Source organism: Bos taurus, chromosome 7, assembly GCF_002263795.3.
Source record: "Bos taurus isolate L1 Dominette 01449 registration number 42190680 breed Hereford chromosome 7, ARS-UCD2.0, whole genome shotgun sequence".
Classification (NCBI taxonomy): domain Eukaryota; kingdom Metazoa; phylum Chordata; class Mammalia; order Artiodactyla; family Bovidae; genus Bos; species Bos taurus.
In genome coordinates, this window is record NC_037334.1 from 48039767 (window position 1) to 48051057 (window position 11291).

General features: G+C 39.9%; 1 long non-coding RNA gene across 1 annotated transcript in view; it reads right to left on the minus strand.

Annotated features, from left to right (window-relative positions):
* Nucleotides 1-10273, minus strand: part of LOC132345832 (uncharacterized) — a 55131-nt gene extending 44858 nt beyond the window's left edge. Inside the window, exons 1-2 of the long non-coding RNA XR_009495414.1 lie at nt 10131-10273; nt 3792-3880 (exon numbers count right to left, since the gene is read on the minus strand). This is a non-coding gene — a long non-coding RNA (uncharacterized lncRNA). The remainder of the gene's footprint in view (nt 1-3791; nt 3881-10130) is intronic.
* Nucleotides 10274-11291: the final 1018 nt, after the last annotated feature.

The following is an 11291-nucleotide window of genomic DNA, read 5'->3' on the forward strand; positions in this document are numbered from 1 at the left end:
CTGTGGTCTGGGGACTCTGGCCTGGCACCTGTGTTAGGCTGTCACTTGCTATCTTTCTGTCACTGTCTGGAGGAGGTTACCTAAGAAGCTTCATATTGTACCACCTTCAGTCCTTTCCTTGTGTTATAAACCCCAGGCTCTGGGATTTTCCTTATCACATAACTGATGCCTCCTTTTAGGGCATGTAGGGGTACAATCGGAGAAGGCAATGGCACCCCACTCCAGTACTCTTGCTTGGAAAATCCCATGGATGGAGGAGCCTCGTAGGCTGCAGTCCATGGGGTCGCTAAGAGTCAGACACGACTGAGTGACTTCCCTTTCACTTTTCACTTTCATGCATTGGAAAACGAAATGGCAACCTGCTCCAGTGTCCTTGCCTGGAGAATCCCAGGGACGGGGGAGCCTGGTGGGCTGCCGTCTATGGGGTCGCACAGAGTCGGACACTACTGAAGTGACTTAGCAGCAGCAGCAGCAGTGGGGGTACATTTTTTCCTTAGCAGGGGCCTCCTACTTTTGTCAAGTATAAAAGTACCTCTGATTCAAAGATCTCTAGCTACAAAATTAAACAGTCTGTGTTTCACTTCAAAATGTGTACTTAGCTCTTTGTCAGTCTAGTACTCTAACAAGAAGTGTACCTGTCTACAAGCTGCAGAATTGCTTTGACTACCATCATCATCATCATTTTCACTGTAGACAACGTACTAGGCACATTGCATATTCTATTTTACTCCAGTCTTGGGAGACACTGCTTTTTAATCATATACACATTTCGAGGCCCAGTTTCAGGTATTTTTCCTCCAGGAAAACTTCTATAATCACCCTTACCCTTAGGAACATCTTCCTTGGGTAATCTTTTTTGTGTGAATTATTTATAATGCTCTGCTTTAATCCATCTTCCCAACTGGATTGTTAGCTGCTCCAGGGAAGTGGTCTTAGCTCATGCTCCCTGTATCCTCAGAGCCTAATGCAGTGGTCTTGAACATCAGGGGCTCAGTAATTATTGATTATTACTCAAGATCATGGAACTCTCATTCCTTAGAGAAAATCAGGAAACCTTTGTGCCACATGAAGAAACTATTTATTTAGGCCATATCCCAGGACAGTCGCCTTCATCTGAGCACTTGCAGGCTTATCCTGTAAAACTACATTTTTCTGAACATTTCTCACACTTAGGAGACTGAAGACCTAAGACCAGAAATGTTTCTCTTAGCAATTCTATTTTCAGCACCATTCCTGGTAATGGCACTGGGATAAGCATTTGTAATATCTGACCTTTGTGAAAGTTAGAGCAGTTTGGCATAAAGCAGAAGACTCACAGAACTTGGAGACTCATCGATCTGGGTTTAAATTCTAGATCTTTTCACTTACTCCATGTATTACCTGATGAGAATTACTTACTGTTTCTAAGCATTAGCATTTTCCCCTGTAGGAAATATAATTCCTATATCACAAAGTTAGGAAGTATTCCTGTTTCCATCCCATCTGGAAATACTGCTTGAATTCTGGAACTCAACTGGAAATACAGTTGAATTCTGACAGTAACCACCGGAAGTTAGTACCTGACTCCACAAGTTTAGGACATGATCCACAATAAGACTTCCCTTAAGATACTAGCCGCTTGGATCCCCAGGTCACTTACACCTCAGACCAATAGGGTATAAGTCCGTGAGGTTCCTGCTGTGCCCCTCATGTTTGAGAATTTGTTCAGATCATTCAAAGAACTCAGGGGAACAGTGCTTATACTAACATTTTGTTATAAAAGATACCCACAGGGTGAGGCCTGGGAGGTAACTCAGATCTTCTGTGCCCTCTCCCCATGGAATCAGCGTGTGTCGCCCTCCTGGCACACTGATGTGTTCACCAGTCATCAAACTCCACTGTGCTTTGGTGTCCAGAGATTTTATTGCAGTTCCATTATATAGGCATGATTCATTAGATAAATGGTCATGTGATTGAACTCAGTCTCTAGCTCCCTCTTCTCTCCAGAGGTTGGGCTAGTTCAAATCCCAACTCTCTAATGACATGGTAAGTTGTTTTGATGACCAATCCAACTAGCACAACTGAAGCTATCTAAAGGCTTCACCACAGAGGTACCTTATTAACACAACAAAGATACTCCTGTTGCTCAGGGAATATCAAGGGTTTTAGAAGTTCTCTACCAGGAAATAGGACAAAGACCAAGCAAGCTGTTATACTTGAGTTTGTGAGCTAATGAATGAAACCATATATTTATGGTAAGAAAAACTGAACATGAAACTAGTTAAAGTATTGAGTTTAAAGGCTGTGTTTTATGATTATACCTGTTGTCCTTTCCTCCCTTTTCTTTGTTTTTGAGAACTACAAAGATTCCAGCCATGCAAAGACACAGAAAATCTAGTGGGTTGAATAATAATGGCTTTACTCAACATGAAAAGTAATCTGTTGTAACTTATGTTTGGATTTAATTCATGAAGTATAGGACAACTTCTGAGTAAAGAAGCTATTAAGGCCACTCTCTTTTTTTGTTTGTTTTCATTTATTCTAGGGGATTTGTTTTATTTCGTTGTTTCAAAACTTTTTTATTGGGATATAACTAATTAACAAATAACATTGTGATAGTTTCAGGTGAAAAGTGAAGGGACTCAGCTATACATATGCATGTAGACATTCTCCTCCAACTTCCCTCCCATCCAGGCTGCCACCTGACATTGAGCAGACCCTGTGATATACAGTAGATCCTTGTTGGTTATCCACTTTAAATATAGCAGTGTGTACATGTACATCCCCAATTTCCTAACTATCCCTTCTCCCATCCTTCCCCCCACCCCCGGCAACCATAAGTTCGTTCTCTAAGTCTGCAAGTCTCTTTCTGTTTTGTAAGTAAGTTTGTATCATTTCTTTTTAGATTCCACATTTAAAGGATGTCATATGATATTTCTCCTTCTCTGTCTGACTTACTTCACTCAGTATGACAATCTCTTGGTTCATCCATGTTGCTGCAAATGGCACTATTTCATTCTTTTTAATGGTATTTTAGCCATTCTTCATAAATGTTACCATAACAAGAACATAGAGAAAGCTGTGACCTGCTTAGAATAATGTCAGGAGGAAGAATGACAATGGAAACAGCCTCAGATATCATCAAGTTATGGACATGATGAGCACACATGCTGAAGACTTAGGTGTGACAGAGTAAAATGCTGTAATTTTCGCATTCTGTAATGCAACTTTGCATCTCTGTCCCTGGATGAATTCTTTTGAGATTCCACTAGGTTTTCATATCACAACTAGCCTTGAAATAGGCAAAAAAAAACACAAAAAAAAACAAAAAAAAACACTTTAAGAAAGTCTTTGTGTGGGACCACTGTGGTGAAACCATTGAGAGCACATCCATTTTCCAGCCATGGGATACTAGAAGAGGTCAGAATGAGTGATGTAGAAAAATGTTTATATTATCATACTCAGTGGAAAGAAAAGTTGCAAAATTGAGCATGAATATGATCCTATTCTTATCCTCATGCACACATGCAGATGGGCACAAAAATGCTGGGAAACATGTCAGGATATTAATAGTTAGAAATTTCTGAATCATGGCATTACCATTCAATTTCATTCTCTTCTTTATTCTCTTCAAAGTGTTTACATTACTTATACCTTCATTTTATCATAAGCACATGGCATGCTTGTGTATGCATTTCTCTGTAATTATTTTCACTTTATTCCCTATGTGCCTAAATGATAATCTTAGTTCCCCAAGTGGAATTTATCTCCTGGAATAGGCATAATGCCACCTATTTTAGGCACACAGTTACCTTTATGTCATGTGCTCACTGTTCATCAGTTTCTAGGTGGACACATCTGCTGCCCAAATCTGTTTTCTCTGAACAGTCGAAAAAGAATCCTAGAGACCAAAAATTTAGGATGAATGTGTAAGGTCAGCAGAAATATTAGTGGCTTAGTTTTATCTTAAAACTCTATACACCATCTTATCTAACCTCTTTCTCCATAAGGCCCATATGATTATAGAGGGCCATCCATCCATAAAAATTCTCTGCTAACTTTGAACTTGGCACATCACATTCCTTAAAGTAAGGCTGATGATTCCACCAAAGTCCCTTTAATAGGTGCTAGTTCATTTTCAGAAGTAGAAGCCTGGGAGGAAAATAGCAGATGAGGTCTTCATTTCATGGAACAAACTCTTTCCATGCAGAGAAAAATCTTTTCAGCAAATATGTAACTTAAGGGCATTTTCCCTGATCCCATATTGTGTCTTTGGCAACAGGGGCTGGCTACTGAAATAACCATGTTTGATCCTAAAGACACTTCATTTTTTACTTTGCTGCATAATTCATCCATTTATTCATTCATTCACAAACTTATTGTTACAAACAAAATTCAAAATAATCTGCAGACACCTTCACTATAACCCCATGCTACGCACTGAGGGAATGTAGAGGGCAGAGTATTAGGTCTGACATATTTCTGTTGAAAATCATCACCCAAGAGACACCATGCTTCTTATCAATAATGCATATTACCTGGATTTCAGATTTTTTCCAACCCTCATAGTCCTCAGCTTAAAATAACTGAATCACCCCCCCTTTTTTTTTTTTTGCAATATACCAAATTTTAGGCCTTCTCCAAGCCTTCTCCCCTGCTATTGCCATGAATTAAATACTGACAGTGGAAATCTTATGATACAGAACCAATGAAAGAATTCAGAAAAGTTAGAGAGACTTTAAGAGGCCCAAAGGTAAAATACACGTATTATTAGGTGAAGAAACAAATTTCCTAGAGGTGTTGTTTAGAAATATGCTTTCTTGGTGAGCTCCAGAAGCTTTTTCTCCCTTTGTGATATTAAAAAAAGAATAGGCTCTGGCAGAAGATCTTGCATCATTTTTCCTGCCAAGGTGAGTTCTAAGATAGGCGTTTTCTAGTAAATGTCCTTGTTTACAATAATTGCTTTCCTGGCATTGTGATATAATGCTGCTGTTTCCTTTAATCTAAGTCATATATGTTTCAGTATCTGTGACCATTCAAGCTTTTGTAACAAGAGACACAAAAAGAAATTACTTTGGCTGGTTTCCTGAGATGTTAGGGTAGATGCTATCATTTACAGCCATAGTTGAGGAGAAATCTCTTTAAAGCACAAGGGAATCTGTCCCTGAGACTTTATCTGTTTTATTATAACATGATGGAATATGAACAATATCACATATTTTGTGTCCATCCATTGATTGACTAGGTCTTTAGTCTTGAGTGATTGTGACCAATACAAATAATCAATGACTTACTGACAAGATGAAAAGGGATTGCCATAGATCATCTTATAAAAAACCCCAAATGAAATCTGAAACTAGAAAAAGAAATTTAAGCAAAATAGATTCCTCATGGTGCTCATGGGCCCATCAGTCACATCTTTGTGTCTCTACTAAGAGGTACATATTTCTCTCCAAGATGGGCAACTGGCTCATTTCCCAAAGCCTTGGCTTCACCAAGCCTACTTCATCCCCATTCATGGCCTCAGGGATTTCCCTTTCTTGCAAATATAATTTGTCTAGGAATTGATTTAGTGTTTAATTTGAGATTTACTCTACTGTTATGCTGTGTGCATAAACAACTTGGTGATTTTCTTTAAAGTCAAATAAGTCAAAGTCATTTCAACAAACAGATCTTAGGACTGATGTTGGATCAGCATTTATTTAAACTTAGCACAATCACAGAGAAATATTTCTTTTATTTCTAAAAGTTTATTAAGGCCTTAGTTTATACTAGGTGATGTTGTAGGCCCTGGGATTTTGGTGGTAAAAGGACAGATAAACTCCCTTCTCTCATGGTAGGTATGTTGTGGGGGGAGCCCACAACAGTGAATGAATTAACACAAATAAAGAGAGACGGAAGGAGGTAGAAGAAGGCAGAGAGAGAAAGAGGAGGGAGAGAGAAGGAGAGAGGGAGAAAAGGAAGAAGGCAAAGACTACAAAGAAAGGAAATTACAAAGAAAGGGGAGAAGGGGGAAGGGAGAGATGTTAGGAGCAATAAGAATTCTGAAACAAGCAAGAGATAGAGTATGTGTGTGTAAACCACAGCCTTTACAAGTATCACAGCTCTAGTTCAATGGAATGTACAAATTAGAGCCATGTGATTGTAAAGGTCAGGAACCTCTAACAACCCAGCATTATTTCATTGATGGGCTATGGCCATGTGGGTCTTTGCAGTGTTCCTGAAAGAATGTGATGTGAAAACAACCACTCCCCACTCTCACAACAGAAAAGAGTACTACTGCGTTTCAATTATACCCCCTTCTTGAAGACTCATAACCAATATTACCATATGAAAGATTCTGGAAATTTACCCTGGTCTTCTGCATTGCAGGCAGGTTCTTTACTGACTGAGCCACCAGGGAAACCCAGAATACTGGAGTGGATAGCCTATCCCTTCTCCAGGGGATCTTCCCAACCCAGGAATCGAACTGGGGTCTCCTGCATTGCAGGCAGATTCTTTCCCAGCTGAGCCACCAGGGAAGTCCTAGTCTATTAAACTGATTTTGACAATGGAAACTTTTTTTTCCTGTTCTACTTATTAACTTCCACCTTACCCATGTTCTAATGGTTGTCACATGAGTAGGATGGCTAGTGGAAGAGGCATCTGTAAGCAGAAAGCACTATCACTTGGACACTCAGCCTTACTAGAGAGTAGTCAAAAGATAGTAAAAAGATGATACCTACATGCTAAGGATTTATAGTGTGAGTATGGGCCAGCTCAGTTCATTAACACCTGTTCTGTGCCAGTCCTGGGAATCAAGGTAAGAGTAAGGCATCGTCTGCCTTCAAGAAGACCCAGGAAGGTATGGTACAATAGAATAGGTATTTACATGTAAATTAAAATTTAAATCAGTATCACTTGCTCCAGTAGAGAGAAAGACACAAGATACCAGGGAAGCACAGAGATTACTGGTTAAGAAGTTACAAGGGATATCATGGAAGACTTCCTAGAGGAGGTGACAGGAATTACATATGTAAATCACTGGAGAATAATCCATGCTGTACAGCTATCATATGGACAATGCTCTCAGTTCCCAACCCTAAATCTACAGACTTTTTTCTGCTTGCTCTCTCTCTTTCTTCCTTCTCTCCATTTTCCCTTTTCTCTGGGACTGCATGTGGACTATAGATTCTTCTTTCTCCTTTCAACCTTTTTCTTGAAACCACCAGCATCTAAACATGCTCTGCTGCTGCTAAGTCGCTTCAGTCGTGTCCGACTCTGTGCAACCCCATAGACGGCAGCCCACCAGGCTCCGCTGTCCCTGGGATTCTCCAGGCAAGAACGCTGGAGTGGGTTCCCATTTCCTTCTCCAATGCATGAAAGTGAAATGTGAAAGTGAAATCGCTTAGTCGTGTCCGACTCTTAGTGACCAATAGACTGCAGCCTACCAGGCTCCTCAGTCCATGGGATTTGCCAGGCAAGAGTACTGGAGTGGGGTGCCATTGCCTTCTCCGTCTAAACATGCTCAAGTCCCTGTTATTAAAAACTAGTGAAATCAATCCTCTACTTAAAAATTCCTTTTCTAATACTATGTCTCCCTCCACTTCCCTTCCCTTTACAGCCTGTCCTTCTGCAAGAGTTACCTTTACTCATGTCTCCACTTCCTCACCACTTACTGCTCACCAAGTCCAAAATGCCTTATGATCAAGCCAGTGCTTGCTAAGGTGACCAGTAACCACCATGTTTCTAAATCCAATGACCATCTTTCAGCTCTCCATTGTTTAACATCTCTGGAGTATTTCTTCATATTAACTGATCACTCCCTACCTTCTTGAAATACACGCTCTCTTTGGCTTCTGTGACATGATACCTTCCTGATGTTCCTCTTACATCTCTGTTCAATCCCTATTTAGGTCATTAAATATTAGAGTTAGTTGAGACTTAGTCATAGGACCCCTGTACTTTGCACTCTGTATTTTTAACTCTATTTTCTGCCTTGGTTTCATTGATTACCATAGATTCAGTTATTACTTACACATGATGAACCATTGATATAAATCTTCAGCTCAGCTTCCAGAACATAGATCTGTCAATCTGGCATGTACACTTGAATGCTTTCTAGGTACCTTGATCTTAGCATATCTACAATGTCAAGTTTAGTCCTTTTTCATCATCCTCTGTCTCAGTGAATAGCATCCCCATATGTCCAGTTCCATAAGCCTCAATCACAGGAGCCAAACTTGACCTCCTCTTTCATCTCTGCATATCCAATCTGTCAACAAGCTCTCCCAACTTCCAAATCTGTACATATCTCTTTCCACTGTCACAATCTTAGTCAAAGTAGCCACCATTTTTCATTTGTGTTTACTGTATGGTTAGCCAAGTATTTTTTAAATGCAAACTGACCAGACCTCCTGCCTACTCTTAGCTGGAAGACCAAAATCTTTAGAATGGTCTACAAGGCCCTTCTTGTGTTTATTCTTGCATTGCTTGACTCATTGCTTTAAGAACATGTTTTGAATACACACACTGTTCAAAGTACCATGGAAACATGCATGTTAAGTCACTGAGTTGTGTCTGACTCTTGGCGACCCTGTGGACTGTAGCCCTCCACGCTCCTCTGTCCATGGGATTCTCCAGGTAAGACAACTGGAGTGGGTTGCCATGCCCTCTTCCAGAGGATCTTCCTGACCCAGGGATTGAACCTGCATCTCTTACGTCTCCTGCGTTGGCAGATGGGCTCTTTCCCACTAGCGCCACTTGGGAGGCCCACGCACTTCTCAAAGCACCAAGGAAACAGTGATGAACAAAACAAATAAAGCTCCTGTCCTCATCATGGAGCCATGAATATATATTCTAGTGCGGGAGATTAACAATTAAAAAGTATAAGAAATAGAGACTTATTTTCAGGGGTGATAAGGACTATGAAGAAATATTAAGTAGTGCAGGGCTTAGAGAGTAACCAGCTAGGAGCGATTTTAGAAAGGTGGTGAAAGAAGCCTCTTTAAAGAGAGGATTCTCACACAGGACACTAAAGGAGGTGAGCACACACTTGAGGTTCTGGCTTTCTGCTCTCTCTTGTTGGTGCTGTAGACTGGCTCATAGTGTTTATATTTCCCAAAGCCTCAGGCTACTCCAAGGCCTTTACACAGACCCCCAGTGCATCCTCTTTACCTCTTCGTGTTCCCCTGCTCCTTCTACTCCATCTCCTCCTGCAGTACTCTCCTCTCCTCCCCGCATTTCTTCTGGAAGAATCTTTTTGGCCCCCTGCTGCTGCTGCTGCTGCCACCAAGTCACTTCAGTCGTGTTCGACTCTGTGCGACCCCATAGATGGCAGCCCACCAGGCTCTGCCGTCCCTGGGATTCTCCAGGCAAGAACACTGGAGCGGGTTGCCATTGCCTTCTCCAATGCATGAAAGTGAAAAGTGAAAGTGAAGTCACTCAGTCGTGTCCAACTCTTAGCAACACTATGGACTGTAGCCCACCAGGCTCCTTGGTCCATGGGATTTGCCAGGCAAGAGTACTGGAGTGGGGTACCTAGACTAAATCAAACTCTGTGTTCATGTATTCTTGCTGATTATGCCCTTATCTTCATGTTGTCAATTGAGTTTTGTATTGTATGTGGGTGGATTTACACATTCAGTGGAATATTTACTGTTCCTTATGTTTTAATTAACACTAAATTACAGAAATTTAAATTTTTTAAAGTTAGCTGTAAGTTTTAATCTCAAGAGTGAATCACTTTTTAAATTTATAAATCTTTAGTCATGAAATAATAAATGTTTAATTTGTTATATAATTAATATACTTTGATTAATAGTGATGTTAGTTGTAAATTTAACAGATTCTATTTTCCATAACATTTAATCTAACTTACTTAATTAATCATATCTTCTTAGATGTTTCAAATTGCAATCATACATGTAATGGATCTGATTCTCTCAGGGCACAGTTTTAGGCAGAACTAAACTCAACCATAATTTTCTTAGACACTTGAACTCTGCTTTCGAAGCTAATAAATGTCAACTTTTGGATGTAAGGGATCCAATTATCAAATAAACAGTTTACAAATACAATCAAATTATCCTATATATTTCAAGTTAAAATCACAAGTTACCAGTTAACCATTTAAAATCAAAGTAACAAACCCCATGGGTCAGTCAACTTACCTACTTCATACAATGTAAATTGCTATTTATCCCTTAGTTTGCCCAGGGTGTGTCAAGAATTGATGCCCTCAACTGTGAGGCAAGAATGTGAGACTTGAGTTGGCCAGAATCTGTGGCCCGATTGCATTCTGCAAAGAACAGCCACAGATAGGGTTCCAAATCCCTCCAGTTAGCATAGCAACCCCAATATTCTTTTAAAATATGATTTGTCTCATGTCATGGGAAAGGTTGGGAAGCATTGCCACAGAGAACAAATACACACACATGTTCTTATGATTGCAAAACCTGTCAAAACCAGATACTGAAGTGTTAATACTTATGGGTGTGTTTTACATACTTCACCAGCTCTTGACTTATTTCCAGACCTCTCAGAATGCTAAGATGCTTACCCAAATAAAGACAGACGATTTGCCATCTCTGGTCAACTGAGGTCACTGGGCTAGGACACAGGATATTGATGGATTTGGCTACATGTCCAGAATAATTCTCCCTGAGCCTCAGATTTAGAAGCTGAGCCCTATTTTGTAGTCAGACTCTGTGTCCTTAGTTCTTAGTAAACTGCACCCTCTTTCACAGTTGTGCTGGCTGATTTGAGTCGGTTCTATTGGACCGTGTGGACTGGAATTAACTCCTTTCCTATCATGTGGAAGATGACTACATTCATATTTTAGCTTCTCTCTTGCCACCATCACTCATATATATATATATATATATATATATATATATATATATATATATATATATGTAGCATGATCACAGTTGCAAATTTACATATGAGTCCTTAATTACTTGATTATCTTTGTCTCCTCTCCTGGACTGTGAAGGAATTCACAGTTAGAGACCTTGACTGTGTCTGCTTTTTGTTCAACATCTTACCTCTACTCTGTGGGACAGGACACCTATATAATCAATTTACCAATGAGCAAATGAAGAATAAATAAAGCATTGTCCAGAGATGTGTGGCCACTAGAATATAAGAGAACTGCTTACAATGTACTCTCAGCCTGTTATGTTTCAGTGGTTGTCAGATCGAGAACAATCTTCCTTATAACTTGCAAGAGTCATCATATAGGTAATACATAGATGTACATCAAGGGATATGACCCCTGAACAAACAACCTGGCCATAAGAAATATCTAATTGCCTTCTGAGAAATGAGCA